Below are 19,051 nucleotides of genomic sequence, written 5' to 3'. Positions count from 1 at the left end.
CTTAGACTGTGGGGCCATAGCGTATCAATCTGCCAGTCCAGGCGCCTTGAAGATGATTGACCCTGTTCATCATCTAGGTATCCGCTTGGCGACCGGTGCCTTCAGGACAAGTCCTGTAGAGAGCCTCTACGTAGTGTCTAATGAATGGTCACTGCATCTTCAAAGGTCGTACACTAGTTTCATATATTTTCTCAAAACACATGCGAACAATGAACATCCAACTTATTTAACAGTAAACGATATGACCAGTGCCCCCCTGTTCCACAACGGACCTGCAGTGAAACGGCCTTTTTCTCTGCGCGTGAGGAACCTCAGTGATGAAATGAGGGTTCCACTCCTTGAACCTAACTTAATGGCTCCAACAAAGCTATTACCGCCGTGGCAGTGGCAGAAGGTAGATTGTGACTTGTCTTTTGTAGAAGTCACACAACATGCCCCCGAGGCACACATCCGAATGCACTTCTTAGAAATTCAAACAAAATAATCTTGCCCAGAATTCTACACGGACGCCTCAAAGTCGCATGTCGGTGTCTGTTGTGCAGCGGTGCGCCCATCGTTCGCGGAATCCGTCGCTATACACCCAGAAACAAGTACTTTTACAGCTGAGGCTTATGCGCTACTCTTGGCTGTAAAGTACATCGCTAATACACAGATTCGCAACGCAGTTATTTATACTGACTCTTTAGGCGTAGTTAAAGCCCTATCGTCGTCACAGAAACATAAAAATCCTGTAATTGCACAACTTTACTCGGCTCTATGCAAAGCTTACTCTTCTCAACATATCACAATATGCTGGGTTCCTGGACATAGAGGCATTGAAGGCAACATACTTGCCGACAAAATGGCCCCATCGACCGAAGCAAGTGCTAATAACACTTCCATCGCTATCCCTGCCATAGATTTGAAACCATTTGCTATTGGCAACGTTTGTAGGACACAAAACGGTCAAACAATCTTAATCTAATAAAACCTTATTTAGGAAGTTGGCCACCTACAACAAAAACACGACGAACAGAGGTCACTCTCTGTCGACTTCGAATAGGCCACACGTGTGGCACACATTCTTATCTTTTAACAAACAGTGATCCCCCTGCCTGTGGCAAATGTGGCGAGACGTTGACTGTGCTCCACGTCTTGCTTGAATGCTGGGAGGTAGAAGAGCAAAGAAAAAGTTCTTTCCTTTAGCATACAGACAACATATTTCATTACACCCGGCATTGTTCCTTGGCAAAGACCCGCTCTTCGACACAAAATCATTGCTAAGCTTTTTAAATAATATTCGTATACTAAATGCTATACACCCATGCGATTCGTAGCACGGCCTCGCAATAGAGGCCTATGCTGCGCATTAGTATGTATAGCCCACGCCTCCAGGCCCTTGCGCACAAGGGTCCTGGTGAGGCAGTAGTGCTGCTTGTAAATTGTCAATTACTGAGTGTTTTATATTTATGTAATTTACAATAGTCATTACAATAGTCATTGTCATAGTTTTGTCCCAAGTACATGTTTTACGCCTCTTTTGTCAGCATAGAAATACGCTATGTCATCATTTTGACATTACCACATTTAAGCCTAAACAATATTAAAACATTACAAGCCGTTAAAACACGCTGACCATGCAAATACTATAGGTAGCGGAAGAACTGCCATAACGGAAATGAGTAGGGTGGTTATACTGCGTGAGATATGTCACCAAGCTATTATCCGTCGACCTTCGTAACATGTTTTGCGCATTTCTGCAGTTCTTAACGCGTCAGATGTCATCAGCTTTATCGTGCGTTCATGGGTAACTCGATAAAACAATCAAGATGGCTTCCTACGTTGACCAATTACAGGAATGGAATTGAACTGCCCGGCCATTTCTGGAGTGGGAATGAGTGGGAAGTTTTTTCATTCCGAGGAATTGAAAGTAATGGAATTGCGGCAAGGTTCTCAGTCCCCGGAATGGAATTGGAATGGAATGGGGCGCTCATTACGCAACTCTGACAGCTAGAGTGTACTAGAATGGGGGAGTGGGAACAGCGGACGCCTTGACAAGCGCCGAGGATGAAGCAAAAAGCGGTGAAATTGTGGCGGCGCTGCCTTTGCTCTATTCTGAATCTCCGGCCAATAAACGTTGGCTCAGGCTGTTTCGGCAGCGCTCATTGGCTGAGGCGAGCTCACGGGCTGAGTAGCTGTCGTCTGCTCGACACACCGTTGTTGCTGCGTCGTTTGCATTCTTTCCACCGCTCTTTTTCCATTTCATTTACAATAGATCGGTGGGGAATAATATCATTGTTGCCGCTACCGAGTATCCGCCTGTCAGAGCTCTATGCAGCTGCGGTAGGGTCTCTGACGCGACAAGCGTCCGGCCGGCGCACGAGCCGCCATTCGGGAGAAAGCGACGGCGGCGCCACCAACTTTTCAATAAAAAAAGCCGCAGTGGGGAGCCTGCGTTGGACCCACTCCCCCAATCTAGTACACTCTACTATAGCAGACGAAAAACAAGAACCCTTTTTTTCCGAGCAACGACATCGGTTAAGCAGACGAGAATGGTTCTGCTAGCAGACGACGCAGTCCGCGTGCATATATAACGGACCTTGTATCTAAACCACCGGTGCATCATTATCGCGTCGATTTCCGCTAGAATAAACGCGGCCGGAAGCGCAGTAACCCCGAATTATATCTTTGTTACGAACCAGACTAGATATAGGTGGAGGCTGCGATGGCAAGGTGAAGAGGGTCCGGTTCTTGAGCCAGCGTCGGCAGACGTAGCATATATAACGGAGATAGCACCGACGTGCTCTCCCATCAAGCAAGCCATTTCCGGAATTGCTATTTCGGTTTAGCGCTGCGAGACGGCAGACTGGTATCACCCGACTGCCTCCTTAATGCCGGTAGCATAAGCCTACGCCCAAATGAGGTTGGGGCGTAGGCTTGTACTAGCTTCATTCTATACCTCCTATTCAGCTTTATTATAACGACCACTACTCCCTCATTAATGCTACAGAATTCATAAATGTTGCCCGCTATGTCTTTGTAGATTATACATCCTACCCCGAATTCTCCTTTCTCTGGAAGACCTCCGTAACAGAGGACGCGGCGTTAGTCAGCACTGAATAAGCCTCACCAGTTCTTCTAACCTCACTAAGGCCAATAATATCCCAGGCAATTCCTGACAATTCTTCAAAAAGCCCTGCTAAGCTAGGCTAACTCGAAAGGGTACACGTGTAGAACGTTACCAGGCTCAGTTTCCAATGGTGGCCTGTCCGGACCCAGAGATTCTTAGCACCCTCTGTCGCGTCGCAGGACTGACCGCCCCCTTGATCAGCTGCTCCGCAGCTGCTGGGACTGAGGGTCATGGGTTAAATATAGGAGTCATGAGGGAGGTAGTGGCCGAATACCCCACCAGGGAGGCCAATATCCTGTACTGGCGAGGGAGTGACATTGTTGAAGCTTAGTGGGCCTTCCTAATTTGGTTGCACGTGAAATAGTATAGCCCCACTAGCTATCGGCGATTGTTTGCCGGTGTCAGGCGCCACTCCATGCGTGAAAATGTCTTGGATTGGAGGAGGATTCGAGCTTACGACCTTCAGATTAGAAGCCGGGTGTTCTACCTGTCCTCCACGCCACCACCTCTTCTAATACGCTTCTAATAACGCTTCTAATAACAAACTGCGAATCGCGTATTCAAATTGTGAGACTTTTATGTAGTTGGGCGGGCAATACCTTTTTCTTTTGTTTAGTGACACGCTGAATGAAGAGTTGCGAACATGCATCTCAACGTCTCTGTAGTAGCCAATTTGCAATAGTGCTACCTACTTTTCACGGCTTAGCGAGTCTCTTATCTCAATCATAACATTGGTGCTTAGCTTGCTTATATAACATGGCTTTTATAACCTAAATGCACATCTTCATAAAGTGAATCATAGAACAAGCAATTTCTTGGGCGTAGATAACACCACCTTGCAGTGGTGTGTGCAAATAAGTGGGAGTGTGCAAATAAAAAAATCAAATAAAAATGTTTAGCGAAGAGGTCTCAGAACATTGAAAATCCTCACAAAGTTCCCACTTGCCTGCCCTCATCAACACTAGCGCTTAGCTACCAGCCCAGAACACTAACTTTCGCAGTCAGTCGAGGAAAGTGCTCATGCCTGTTGCACAGTGCACCACACGAGCCACAGATGACCACACGAGCCACTAATGAGGGTTGTGCCAGTGTTTAAACCCGGAGATGCCAGTTCCCCACTTGGCCGATATTCTTGACTAGTACACCATGGAAAACGCTCAAGCATATTTATTCTCGTGAACTTTCTAGAAAAAATCATTATTTACTCCTTTTCTTCACGGATTTCACAAGGGTTTTCTTGTGACACAACTTATGCGCTTTACAAATAATAATTCTGCTCCTTTTGATAGACGGCTCGCCAGTGACTGCGTCTTTCTGGATTTCCACGAAACATTCCAATTAGTTTTCCATTACCTACTCTGTTTCAAGCATCCCAAACTTATCCTGGATACACACAATGGTGCTTTCACCGAAAATTTTCTTACCAACCGATTACAGTTTGTCGAGGTAAATGATTCCGATTGTCCATTAAGTACCATTATTTCTGGACTTCCAAAGGGCTCTCTTTTCTGTCCCTTGTTCATCATTCACATCAATGAAATGGAAGTCGCAACTTATAGAGAAGGAGCTTGCATTACCACAAAGAATGATGCAATTTACCATTAGCACACGAAAGTTGACCTTTTAGTAACCTAGTGTATTATTGACTGGGAAAAGCACGGTGGTTAGACCAAAGCGTACCTGAGCTTTTTGGCGAACCCGGTCCGGCTGTGTCGTCTTGGGGAGGGCCCCGACGCCTTTCTGCAGGGAACATCGCTTCAGAACCTGGGCAGATAAGCGTTCCTGGCGCAGCGCTACCCGGCACACTACACGATCGAGCGGCAGGCGGCCCTTGGCCAGCGGTGAGTAACCCTGCAGTAGCCAGTAGCACCTCAGCGTAAACCGCTCACGCCCGAACGCCCGCTGCCTGCCTGGAAGAGAATTCCCTGGCTCGCGCAGAAGCGCATTAGCTCGTAAGGTGAATGGTGTGGATGGAGCTCGAGCTGGTTCACCTGCGACACCAGGCTGCACACGTCTACAAGATGCTAGATGGCGTCTAGCTCGTAGTTGCTGACGCCCACGGCGCCACAGAGACCCTCATCCCTAAAGCAGCTCTAACTGGCGCCACGTCTCGTCTAGCGTGCGTTGCCAGTCCACGCAAGCAGTTGGGCACTCAGGCCAATGCATCAGGTACAGGTCCAGGTAGTCGACCGTGAGCCGCTGCAACGATCCCCGGAAGGCATTCAATGGCCCGTCACCCCTAGTACCCTGGTAGTGACGTGGCCACAGTTTCGTGGCGAGAAAAATCTCCTCGCATGGCAAGCCGATTTCCGCAATGGCCTCACCCAGATACTCTTGGTAGCCGTAGCGCTTGGGCGCGTCCACATGCCGGTATCCACAGTCGCGGAAAGCATATACCACCGTTGAGTGGCGGTTCCCGCCACTGTGCGAGATACCCAAGCCAAGGATGAAATAGCCCTCATCAAAAGAACCATCGCATAATCAGTCAATTAACCGACGTGAGAGAGAATCATCCGGACGTGTGCTACTGCAACTGCACAGAACGCAATAGGCCTCACAAAAACAACCGTCATCTAACTAGTCAAAGTGAACACACGTGTAAGAGAAGCGCCCGGACGGCTGCAACTGCCACTGCAAAGAATGTAATAGCCCTCATCAAAAGAACCATCGTATAACCAGCTAAAGAACCGACATGTGAGAGAAGCGTCCGGACAAGGGCCACTGCAATTGCACAGAACGTAATAGACCTCAATAAAACAACTATCATCTAACCAGTCAAAGTGCACACACGTGTAAGGGAAGCGCCCGCACGGGTGCCACTGCCACTGCACAGGATGTAACAATCCTCCTCAAAACAACGATCGCATAACGAGTCAGAGAACCGACGTGAGGGAGAAGCGTCCGGACGAGTGTCACTGCAACTGCACAGAACGTAATAGGCCTCATTAAAACAATCCTCATCTAACCAGTCAAAGTGAACAGACGTTAAGAGAAGCACCCGGACGGGAGCCACTCCCAGTGCACAGAATTTATAAGCCCTCATCAAAACAACTATCGCATAACCAGTCAAAAAACCGACGTCACAGAGAAGCGTCCGGACGAGTGCCACTGCAACTGCACAGAACGCAAGAGGCCTCATTAAAACAACCCTCATCTAATCAGTCAAATGAAGAGACGTGTAAGAGAAGCGCCTGGAGGGGTGCCACTACCACTGCACAGAATTTAATCATCACCTGCTATATTTATGTCCACGAAGGCCGCTCCCTGTGATCAGTAATTACTTCTGTCTTGCACCAGCTGATTCCAACTTGCGCCTGCAAATTTCCTAATTCATCACCCCACCTAGTGTTCTGCCGTCCCCGACTACGTTTTTCTTCACTTGTAGTCTTTTTGTAACTAATTGTCCAGCGGTTATACATCCTACACATTACATGGCCTGCCCAGTGCATTTCTCTCGCCTAATGTCAAATGAATATCGGCTATCCCCGTTTGCTCTCTCATCCACACTACACTTTTCCTGTCTCTTAAATTTAGGAATAACATTTTTCGTTCCATCGCTCGTTGTGCGGTCCTTAACTTGTTCTCGAGCTTCTTTGTTAACCTGCAAGTTTCTGCTCCATATTTTAGCCCCGGCAGAATCAATGATTGTAGACTTTTCTTTTCTATGACAGTGGTAAGCCGCCAGTCAGGATTTGGCAGTGCTTGCCGTATGCACTCCAACACAAGTTTATTCTCCTGTAAATTTCATTCTCCTCATCAGAGTCACCTGTGAGTAATTGACCTAGATAAACGTACTACTTTACAGACTGTAGAGGCTGACTCACGATCCTGAATTCTTGTTTCCGTCCAGGTGACTGACCATTATGTTCCCCACTTTCACAATTTTTTTTGTTAAGGTCCTCAATTATTTGCTGTAATTCGTCCCCATTGTTGCTGAATTGGACAATGTCATCTGCAAACCGAAGCTTGGTGAGATATTCGCCGTTCATCTTCACTCCTAAGCCTTCCCACTTCAAGAGCTTGAATACTTCTTCTAAGCATGCAATGAATAGCATTCGAAAGATTGTGTCTCCTTGCCTGACCCCTTTCTTATAAATATCATTTTACTTTTCTTGTGGAGAACCAAGGTTGCTGTGCAATCCTTGCCAATATTTGCCAAGGTATTCACGTATGCCTCCTGTCACGTATGGTATTACCCTGCTTATCTTTCAGTACACACATTTTGCCTTGTCCTATGCCAAGTTTTATTCTCACTGATTTCATGCTGTGTCCATATTTTACTGCTTCCTCAATCTTTTCCACGTTATAATTTCGATATCCCTTACTTTCTTATTGTTGATCAGTTTTGACAGTTCAGCGAATAGAATCTGTTCTCTTGAGTTTGAGACTTTCAGGTTTTTCCATTTCTTTATTAGGTCCTTTGTTACTTAGGAGAGCTTACCTACTGGTTGCCTTGGAGCTTTACCTCCAACTTCAATTGCTGCTTCTGAGATCAGCCTAGTTACGGTTTCATTTATTACCTCTATGTTGCCTTCATCGTCCTGTTCTAAAGCTTCGTATTTGTTTGCGAGCACCAGCCTGAATTGGTCTGCTTTTACCCTTACTGCGTCTAGGTTGGCCTGTTTCTTCTTGACTAATTTTATTCTTTCTCTCTTCAAATTGAGAGAAATCCTAGACCTCACTTACTTATGGTGACTGCACCTTACCCTACCTAACACTTCTAAATCCTGCTCTATGCTGAGATCGGCAGAGAGTATGAAATCTATTTCATTCCTTGATTCACCATTAGGGCTTTTCCAGGTCAACTGCCTGTTGCTGCGCTTCCTGAAGAAAGTATTCATTCTTAACATCCTATTCCTTTCCGCGAATTCTGCCAACGTCTGTCCCCTAGTTTTCCTTGAAACGATGCCGTAGTTGCCAATTGCTTGCTCACCAACCTGCTTTTTCCCCACTTTTGCATTGAAGTCGCCCATGACTACAGTATAACGAGTTTGCACTTTGCTCATTGCTAATTCACCATCTTCATAAAACTGTTCTATTTCTTTATCATCTTCACTGGAGGTTGGGGCTTAGGCTCGTACTATATTGGATCTAAACCTCCTATTCAGCTTTATTACGACGACTACTACCATCTCTATAATGCTGTAGAATTCATCAATGTCGCCCGCTATGCCCTAATGGAGAAGAAATCCTACGCCGAATTCTCTCTTATCTGGAAGACTTATTTAGCAGTGTACGTGGCAGTTAATTAGCACTAGATAAGCCTCGCCAGTTCTTCTAACCTTACTAAGGCCAATAATATCCCAGGCAATACCTGGTAATTGTTCAAATAGCCCTGCTAAGCTAGCCTCACCCGACAGGGTGCGCGTGTTGAACGTTGCCAGGTTCTGTTTTTAGTTGCGGCCCGTCCGGACCCAGAAATTCTTGGCACTCTCAGCCGCGTGGCAGGTCAGACCGCCGCCTAGGTCAGGTTCTCCGCAGCCGCTGCGGCTTTGGTGCGGCCAGTCAGAGGGGTCATATTCTTCACAGAGCTCCGCCTCTAATGTTGAACCCTCGCATGCATGGACGAGACAATCTGAAACAGGTGGTTCACACTCCCTCCACGAAAGTCGGCGACTTGGTGACGGTCATATTGACAGGGTCGGGAGATCGACCTTCGCGCTGGTCCCCCTTTCACGAATGGTGGCGGTTGTGGTCGCTTCGTGAGCTTCTTTGTCATTGCGTCCCAGCCAGTGTCGCACCGCGTCGCCAGGTAGGCGACCGCTGATGAAGGGGGTGGCATCGTGGGAAACACCCAAACGATGCGCACTGCCTATTTCGGATGCAACACGGGGCGGAAGCGGTGGAGCGATAGCGCGTTGGCTGTGTCTATCGTGGCCGCCAGAATGGTGCCTATCGTGTATATTGATTTGCCTGTTTTTTATTCGGTGGGCATGATTTGAATGCTTTAAGCAGTTTTTTTTCGCTCGCGGGGGGAGGAAGGTAGCAACGAGGTTGCGCGCAACCCGGCCACTTCGATAGCTGCAGCGAAATACTCGAACTTATCCGACCTCTATTGTAAAGAGGTGTCCCGCAGCCAACCCCGTATACGAGAATCTCGCTGTGAACTGACGATTAGAGATGGCCAGCGGCCCGCAGGGGCGTCTGCGCAAGCAGGCGTTTGGTGTGTTGCGACACCACGGACCCGAGCACACGAGGTTTGGACCCTCCCGCGTGTAGCCGTGCGCGGCTTAGCCGTGTCTGGGGAAAGGGGGATCCTGGGGGTTGAGCCGATGCCGGGTGTTCGGACCTTTACGGCCCCTCGGCGGAGGCAACACACCTCTTTGGCCTCTGCTTCACATAGACGGCGCCTCCAGACTGACCCACCTGGAGGAAATCGGCAGTCGCCTTTTGCTGTCCTTCTCTCCAATCTTCGTCTTTATCTCTCACCTTTTCAGCTTTCCTGTCCTCTTTTCACTTCTTCTTACTTCCGAATTTCCAGGAGGCAAGGGTTAACCGTGTGTAACATATCCACTCTTGGGTATATACATTAGGTTATAGTGGCTGTGTACTGCTGGCGCTGGCAGGCCATGTATATGCAGAATCTTGCCGCGTCCCCTTGTTGGGCTCCGTGGTGGGCGGCTGGCACAGCTGCCGAAATTTATATAATTTTATGGCTTTAAGCTCCTTCCCAAAACTCCCTGATCGCTCTCTTTTGAAGAGAGGGCGCACCGATGAATCTTTCACCTTTTTTGCCAAGAGCAAGGAAATCTTTCCACGGTTCCATGTGATCCATACTGAAATTCCCCAAAAGACTGTAAGAACGCTATCACCCTTTATTGTCGCAAAGTGCCTCACCGACACTCTGGGCCCCGGATACAAAATCAGAAAAATGGCCAATGGCGACCTTCTCCTTTAAATTCGTGACAAAGTACAATATGAGAAGCTGACAAATCTCGTTTCATTTAGTGACATCCAAATTTCGGTAACTCCACATCGTTCCCTCAACAGCACACGATGTGTAGTTTCGGAACAAGACCTCTTAGAATTGACTGAGACAGAGCTCCTAGAGGGCTGGAAGGAACAACATGTCACGAATGTGCAGCGAATTAAGATCCGACGCGACGACAAAGAAATTCCTACGAAACACCTCATTCTCACTTTCTGCACCAGCACACTCCCCGAACAGATCGAAACAGGCTACATGAAAATCAATGTCAGACCATACATACCAAACCCACGACGCTGTTTTAAGTGCCAAAGATTCGGTCACGGCTCTCAGAGCTGTCGAGGCCGTACTACCTGTGCAAAGTGCGCGTCGCATGGCCACCCCGCGGACAACTGCAACGACCCACTCCACTGTGCAAACTGCGACGGTGAGCACCCTGCTTATTCTCGCTCCTGTCCTTCATGGAAGAAGGAAAAAGAAATAATCACTCTAAAAGTAAAAGAAAACATTTCGTTCAAAGAAGCGCGCAAACGCCTCTCTATTGTACAGGGACCGACATTCTCCGAAGTGGCACGGCAGGGGGCACAACCACAACGGTTCTCGGCGACCGTCAGGGCCACGCAGAGTGGACCGGCGGTAGTGCCACCCGCCCCCACAGGGGGATCAGCTAGTGCTGTTCCACCACCCAGCAAGAACAGCCAGCAGCCCTCCGGGCCTGCGGAATCTAGGACTTCTAGGGCCTCTGCTCGTGCAGAGAAGCCCGAATCCCCCGCGAGCGTACGCCGCGAGCAGGCATCCAGCGCCTCGGCGGAGGCAATGGATACATCACCAAGTGTATCGGCGTCTCAGACGCCGAAGGACCGGCGCAGCTCTCAGGAGCACGCCAAGAAAGACAAACCCCGCATCACGGGGCCCGGAAAGGGCCCTGTGGGCTAACATAACTTTCCTCTCTTAAACACACAGCACAAAATCATTATGGATACACAAATACTACAATGGAATGTGAGAGGACTTCTTCATAACCTCCACGATATTAGAGAACTCCTACATAAACATAATCCAAAGTTGCTGTGTGTTCAAGAGACACATCTGAAACCCACAAATACAAACTTTCTTCGTCACTACACCATCTACCATAAAGACCGTGATGTGGCGAACGCCTCGTCTGGCGGTGTAGCAATAGTTGCCAACAAGTCTGTAGCTTGTCAATATGTCGCCCTTCAGACGCCCCTTGAGGCAGTGTCAGTTCGGGCACTTCTTTTCAGTAAGTTGGTAACCGTATGCTCCATTTATATACCACCGAATCATCATCTCGATAAAAAAGACTTCCATAACCTCATTGATCAGCTTCCCGAACCCTACATACTCGTGGGAGATTTTAACGCTCATAACACGATGTGGGGAGACTCACGATGCGATGCGAGAGGTAGATTCATAGAAAACTTCCTTGTGAACTCCGCTGCATGCCTCTTCAATAAAAAGGAGCCAACCTATTATAACCTTCATCACAATTCATACTCATCAATAGACTTGGCGATTGGTTCTGCTTCCCTTTTTTCCCACTTAGAATGGAGTGTAATTAAAAACCCATTCGGAAGTCATCACTTTCCAGTCACACTAAACTCAGTTACCCAACATAACTCCCCTCCGCATGTCCCTAGGTGGAGACTAGCGTCCGCCGATTGGAAACTTTTTAAAGAATCGACATTTATATCACGCGATTTTATCAATGAATTTAGCATAGACGACGCAGTAGCGTATTTTACCGCTTTTATTATTGACGCAGCAGAGAAATGCATTCCACAAACAAGTGGCAGCTCGTTCAAAAGACGAGTGCCTTGGTGGAATGAAGACTGCAAGCAGGCACGCAAAAAACAAAATAAAGCATGGGGCATGGCTCCGTCGATCGCCAACAGCTGAAAACCTCATAGAGTTTAAACACATTAAATCACAGGGAAGACGAACGCGACGGCAAGCCAAGAGGGTAAGCTGGGAAAGGTTCCTTTCAGGCATTAATTCCTATACCCAAGAGGCAAAAGTATGGAAAGGGATACGAAGTCTTAAGGGGCAACAAAGCCATTCATTACCCCTGGTAAATGACGAAGGGAACAGCCTAGAAGACCAAGCTGATGCGCTTGGGGAATACTTCGAACGGGTGTCTAGCTCTGTGCATTATTCCCAATCATTCATCAGTTACAAAGAAATAGAAGAACATAAGGCACTTGACCGCAGATGCAAACATAACGAACCATACAACAGTCCCTTCGACATCGCAGAACTGAAAGCTGCTTTGAACGCATGCAAAAGCTCCGCGCCGGGAGCTGACAGGATCATGTACGACATGCTCAAGTACTTACACACTGAAACACAAAAATACGCTCCTCGCACTTTTCAACACAATTTGGGCCGCCGGATACCTTCCAGCTAGGTGGAAGGAAGCCATCGTTGTCCCAGTTTTGAAGCAGAAGAAAGACCCATCCTTGGTATCAAGTTACCGCCCAATAGCACTGACCAGCTGCCTATGTAAGCTGTTCGAAAAGATGATCAATCGCCGTCTGTTGCACTTTCTTGAATCCAAAAAGTTGCTCGACCCACATCAGTGTGGTTTCAGGGAAGGGCGGTCGACAACAGACCACCTCGTACGCGTCGAGGCTAACATTCGTGACGCATTTGCGCACCAACAGTACTTTTTCTCGGTGTTCCTCGACATGGAAAAAGCATACGACAGCACTTGGCGCTACGGAATTCTGCGGGATCTGTCAGGAATGGGTATCCGTGGGAACATGTTAAATGTCATTGAAAGTTACCTTAACAAATCGGACATTCCGTGTTCGAATTGGTAATGCTTTGTCCAAGTCATTTATCCAGGAAACCGGGGTACCGCAGGGTGGTGTAATCAGTTGTACCCTTTTTATTATAAAAATGAACGCCTTGCGATCATCTATTCCGCAAATTATTTTTTATTCTGCATATGTCGATGACGTGCAAATCGGATTTAAATCGTGTAACCTCGCCGTCTGCGAACGACGTGTTCAGCTTTGCCTAAACAAAGTGTCCAAATGGGCTAACGAAAATGGATTTAAGTTAAATCCCCAGAAAAGCTCCTGTGTGCTCTTTACAAGAAAGAGGAGCGTCGTGCCTGAGCCCACTATCGAACTCCTTGGCCAACGCCTACCTCTAAACGCAGAGCACAAGTTTTTAGGTGCGATACTGGACACTAAACTATCCTTCCTTTCCCACATTAGGTACCTCAAAGTTAAATGCCTAAACACAATGAACATTCTCAAAATACTGTCACACACAACATGGGGCAGCGACAGAAAGTGCTTGTTGAACCTGTACAAGAGCCTAGTACGTTCACGCTTAGATTATGGTGCCGTGGTGTATCACTCTGCTGCGCCAACCGCATTAAGAATGCTGGATCCGATTCATCATTTAGGCATCCGATTGGCCACGGGCGCCTTCAGGACAAGTCCCGTACAAAGTCTCTACGTGGAATCGAACGAATGGTCTCTTAATTTACAGAGGTCATACTCTAGTTTCACTTATTTTCTGAAAGTGCATTCGAACCCTGAACACCTATGTTACACGACCATAAACAATACCACATCTGCCACACTGTTTCGCAATCGACTTACAGCAAGAGAGCCCTTTTCGCTGCGTGTCAGAAAGCTAAGTAGTGAAATGGGCGTCCCATTGCTTTAACATCGCCTAATGCCACCAGCAAAGCTGCTACCTCCGTGGCGGTGGCGGGTGGTAGAATGTGACACATCTTTTATCGAGGTTACAAAACATGCTCCGCAGACACACATTCACATGCACTTTTTAGAACTTCAGTCAAAGTACTGTTGCCCTGAATTTTACACGGATGCGGCAAAGTCACATGCCGGCGTATCTTACGCAGCTTTGGGTCCTTCCTTCTCTGAGTCCGGCATTCTGCACCCTCAGACAAGTATTTTTACAGCAGAAACCTATGCAGTACTGACTGCAGTAAAACACATCAAGGAATCCGAACTACAAAAGACAATAATATTCACAGACTCCTTAAGTGTTGTAAAAGCTTTACTGTCTTTAAAAAAGCACAAGAATCCTGTTTTTATTGAGCTTTACTCACTACTGTGCACTATTTATTCATCTAATAAACATGTAATAGTATGCTGGGTTCCTGGGCATAGGGAAATAGAAGGTAATATGCTTGCCGACAAAATGACTACATCAGTTGCATCGGATGCTGTTAATTCTACCATGACTGTCTCAGCTGGAGATCTTAAACCTTTTGTACGCAAGAAGCTAAAATACCATTGGCAACGTTTGTGGGAAGCTGAAACTAATAATAAGCTCTTCGTAATAAAACCACAGTTAGGCATGTGTACATCCACAACGAAAACGCGGCACATCGATGTCCTGTTCTGTCGACTCAGAATAGGGCACACGTATGGTACCCACAATTATCTGCTGACTGGTGATGAGCCTCCAACCTGTGGCAAATGTGGCGAGAGGCTCACCGTCGTTCATGTTTTGCTTGAATGCCAGGAAGCAGAACTTCTACGTAGAAAGTATTTTTCTTCAGCTTACAGAGAGCATATTCCTCGCCATCCGGCAATGTTCCTTGGACCAGAGCCGTTTTTCGATAGCAAATCGGTTTTAAACTTTTTAAATGATTTTGCTCTATTGAAAGTGATAGGCACGAGACATTCGTAGCGCATCCTTTTTCAAGAGGCTGCTGCTGCGATAGGACCGCTTTGTAACGCCCATGCTTCCATGCCCTTGCGTTTCAAGGGCCTTGGAAATGCAGTAGTGCTACAAACGACATATTGTAGTTCATTTTATCCCCCCTTGTCAATGTATTTCTTGTTTTAAAGTACATTCATTGGTCATTTCCATAATTTTATTACATGTGTTTACGGACTTTACTGCCACTGTATTTAGGCCCCTCTACAGCCATGTCACAACCAAATACATAATTAATTACTTCATTGTTAACTCATTAACTGTGGCCTGGCGCTCTTTGGCCATACTTGGCCCTTGCGCCACAAAACACCAAATTCATCAGCATCATCAGAGATGGCCAGCGTAAGCTGCTACATGAAGTACCTCGCCCGTGAGAGGCTGAAACGCGCAACGCCTATAGGCATGTCTTTAAGGACCTGAATCTGAGTAGATGCCAGGAAATCTTTATCAATGTGGCTTATTGGCCAACACGGCCACTAGTCAAGCATCGTTCATAAATGGCAGACCCTTGTATGCATACCAAAAAAAGGGGGGGGGGGGATATGTCATTGTCCCACGTAACTTGTGCAAAAAATTTAACATATGCAACAAGTGCCGCTTAGTTGGACTGAACCATGGTCTTGGAGCAAGTCAGACATTTTTTGTATGTCGCCTATGTGCTCAATTAATTATTATTAAATAATCAGCTTCAATAAATATTACGCTCAGAGCGAAAGTGTCAGCGAGAAAATCTTAGACCATTCTAAAACAAAAAATTCCCGATCAACCTTTCCGTTGCTCCTTACGTGATACATAAAAGTTTTTTACAAGTCTATAAAAGAAAGCCCGCGAAACACGAAAAAGTACCGCGCGACTAGTTGCGACTAGTTGGCTCAAAGTGCCGCGGGACTGGTTCTCGCCTTAGTGGCTGAGTGACGTCATACCAGTGACACACAGGCGTTGAAATTTTGTCGCGAAATTTAGTACGCGGAAGTTTTTCTCTATTGCGCTTTTGGTTTATCCTTCTCCCAGTATTAATCATCGTTTTCTCGTCAAGTGAATAAACATACGGTTTTCCAGTACAATTTCTCTCCGTTTCAAAAGAGCGCTACGGAGAGGAGACAAGCAATAGAAACAAGTGGAACAAGAGCGCCCTGTTTGTTGTAGTTTTTACTTCGCTTAAGCCCAGTCCGCAGCACACCTTTGCAAATTTGGCCCTGCAAAACTCAACGTATCATTTTTGATACGCGGAGTTCTATAACTGAAAATTCGGATTTAAGCCCTCTATAAATAAGTCCGTAGTAGCGTTTTTTTTTTCACATGAGCGAGCGAGGTTTTTATTTGTGGGCCGCTGAGCAAACCAATTGATAATGAAATAATTACGACGTTATCCAAATTGCCTTACTCAAATTACATTCGTATCTTTTTTGTTGTACTGTTGTACTCATTCTGGGCAATACAGACGAACGAGTTCTTCTTTTTCTTTTTTTATGTGGAATGGTGTTCGGGCTTTGTGCGTTTCGGATGAATTACCAACTCTTCTGAGTTAACAATCTGACCGCCGCAATGGCTTGGTTGATATGGCCTTGCGCTGTAAAGCACGACGTCGCGGGATCGAATCCCGACCATGGCGGCCGCATCTCGATGATGAAAGAAGTAGAAAAAAACGCCACCCGTACTGTGCATTGACTGCAGGTGGTCAAAATTCATCCCCAGCAGCTCAAGCACTACAGCCCGCTTCATAACCAAACCGTGTTCTTTTGCGCCCGTAAAACCCCGAGAATTCAATACAGTTCAATTTATTCCGACCTACGGACGTGGCCAAAGGCACTTTCAGTTTCCACTATAGCCTCGAGAGGCCTGTTTGTGCTTTCGGCTGCATTTCTCGCCTCACCGCAACACGCAAATGCCGCGCTGCGAAGTCATCGGTACCCTGCTGCAGCGTGTGACGAAATTCGCGATCAAAGGCAACGCGTTCTGAGGGTTCAGGCATTCGCTTCCTGCGGACCAGAAACTTGCCGCTCTAATGGCCTTGCACTTTGCGCCGTGTAAGAAGAAAAAAGAGTAGTGCTGTTTTTGTTTTTTCTTCTTCTTCCCTACATGGCATCGAACAAGACGCAACGTTCTATTTCGTTCTTCGTAGAAACAGGGCAGGCAGCTACACAATGGCCCGCTCCACTTAGTACGTTTTCCAATCCGCCGTCCCCCATTTTCGTGTGCACTGATGATACATCGCTGCTAGGTGTTCAAACTTGCGCCCGATGAAGAAGTGTTACTCAATCGTCCCTTGTTTTCTTTGCAATTTTTTTATCCGTGCCTGCATCAAAATATTCATGACAATGCCACAGAAGACAAAAGAGAAGAATGTGCAACGGAGCTGTCAGGCACTATCAACAGGAAATGGGCTGCCAAATTCACTAAGGGTTTTCGTTCGTGAAGTGATGTTTGCCATTGGCAGGGTGCCGCGCAAAGCCGCTTGCGTTTTACTTCTTTTGCGTCCTTTTGTAGTCCCGGTGGTTTGGGTGCCCTGTATTCGGATGGACAAAGCCTTAAACTCCATGATGTGGTCCAGAGACTCCGCAGCACGGCACGTATCCAAAAAAGTTTGTAGATGTGAGCCTGCATGGCTGTGTCAGGTTTTAACGTTTAAGTGCGTTGGTGATGAGCAATAGGCGGAAAGTTCCTACTGTACCGAGTTTCCTGTCAGTCACCTGATGCAGGAAGAGTTTCTTCAACCTATACGATATTCATACCGACGAAACACTTGTTCAAGTGCATGTAGTGAGGTCAGGTTGGGAATGGGGCGAAGCAATGGTTGCACTGACTGCAAAACTATAGCTAGGAAGTCGGCGGCTTCGATAGACCAATGTCAAGGATGGCCGAGAACACCAAATACTGGCACGAATATTTAGAGCCTCTTTTACGTGAAGACTAATCAAGAACCACAGCCTAAAAGAGAATTCCCTTTGCATTGTCCGTCGGTAAAAACAGTACGGAGAGGGCAGTCGATCACTTACCAGGTTGAACGCAGTGTTTGTCCTCCGGCTCCTCTTCGTCTTTCATTCTATTCCGCCGCCTGTCTTCCTCAGCTTCGGCCGCCTTCGTAGCTTTCGTTGTAGCGTTCCTGCTGGGGCTTGCCTCTTCTCTCGGAGTTTTCGATTCCTTTCCTTCGGCGACGCCTTCCCCGCGTTTCTCGCTTCCCTGGATCGGCTTGTCTTTCTCCTTCAGTTCTCCTTTGGACTTTGAATCCGTGCTTCTTCTCCCGACATGGACTTGTCGCTCGTCTTTGGCACCGGCTTCGCACCGTCCGTTTCGTTCCCCGCCTTCGGATTCGACTCCTGGCCCGGCTTTTTGTCCGATCCATCTGGTAGTTTTTCGTCTGCTCTCGGCTCGTCTTGGCCCGCCTCCTCGCTTGGCTCGCCTTTCGACGTTTTGTTGTCTCTTCCTTCGCCACGGGGCTGCGACTTCGTCTGTTGTCCTTTGCCATTGCCTGTGCCTTCAGCTTCGTTTTTGTCCCTCGGCTTTCTTTTGCCGTCTTTGCCTCCGGCCGAAGGCTTGGTCTTCGGTTCGTCACCTTCTCTCGTTGGTGTTTTATCTCCGGCAAAGTTTTCGGCGTGCGAGGCTAGTTTAGAAACCGGGCTTACGTGTCTCCTGGGCGCGGGCTCGACTTCCGGTTCCTGAGAACGTGGGCCCGGTATGTCGTCTGCTTCCGCCGCTGCGCCGGTTCAGAGCCCACGATGGGCGGTCCCGTAGCCATTGGTCTCAGGCGTGACTGCATTGGAAAGAAAAAAGGTGTACAAAAGAAGCGAACATAAGAACGAGGTCCATGCGATGAAATAAATACGATATTTATCAGTGATAAGATCTATTCTATACACGAGGCTATACAATGCGTGCATGCTATACGACGCGTAAATTCCTCCCTCTCCCCGCCCCTTCTGCTCCTCCATTTATCGTGTACAATGAATTATGGTGAAACGGGTTACTGGTGTTAAGCTACACGACCGAAACCCCGTTTATTATCAATTTCTGCATTTCTTGCTCTCTTTCTCTCTCCTTTCACTTGACTCATTGATCGCCGCGTATTTATTGCTCCCCCATTCGTTTCGTCACCTCTCGAGGTCTAACTCAAACTTTTCAGGCAACCTTTTCGCATTGTGGTTTTCAGCTCAACCATGAATTTTACCACTACGATAAGAGATAAGGGGAAAAAGGACGATGATCACGCAGAAGAAACTGTCGTATCCTACAAGACCGTGCTCGTGGGCTGACCGACCCCGTGTCTTCTGGATGCGAGTCGAGAT

General features: G+C 47.4%; 2 pseudogenes; both read right to left on the bottom strand.

Moving 5' to 3' along the window:
• Positions 1 to 4,127: 4,127 nt before the first annotated feature.
• LOC125939729 (uncharacterized oxidoreductase ZK1290.5-like) lies at positions 4,128 to 8,891 on the bottom strand (annotated as a pseudogene).
• Positions 8,892 to 18,387: 9,496 nt separating this feature from the next.
• Positions 18,388 to 19,051, bottom strand: part of LOC119445077 (uncharacterized oxidoreductase ZK1290.5-like) — a 34,663-nt pseudogene continuing 33,999 nt past the window's right edge.

Source organism: Dermacentor silvarum, chromosome 1 (genome assembly GCF_013339745.2).
Source record: "Dermacentor silvarum isolate Dsil-2018 chromosome 1, BIME_Dsil_1.4, whole genome shotgun sequence".
Classification (NCBI taxonomy): domain Eukaryota; kingdom Metazoa; phylum Arthropoda; class Arachnida; order Ixodida; family Ixodidae; genus Dermacentor; species Dermacentor silvarum.
The sequence above is the reverse complement of the archived record's forward strand: the minus strand, read 5'-3'. Positions and strand labels throughout refer to the sequence as shown.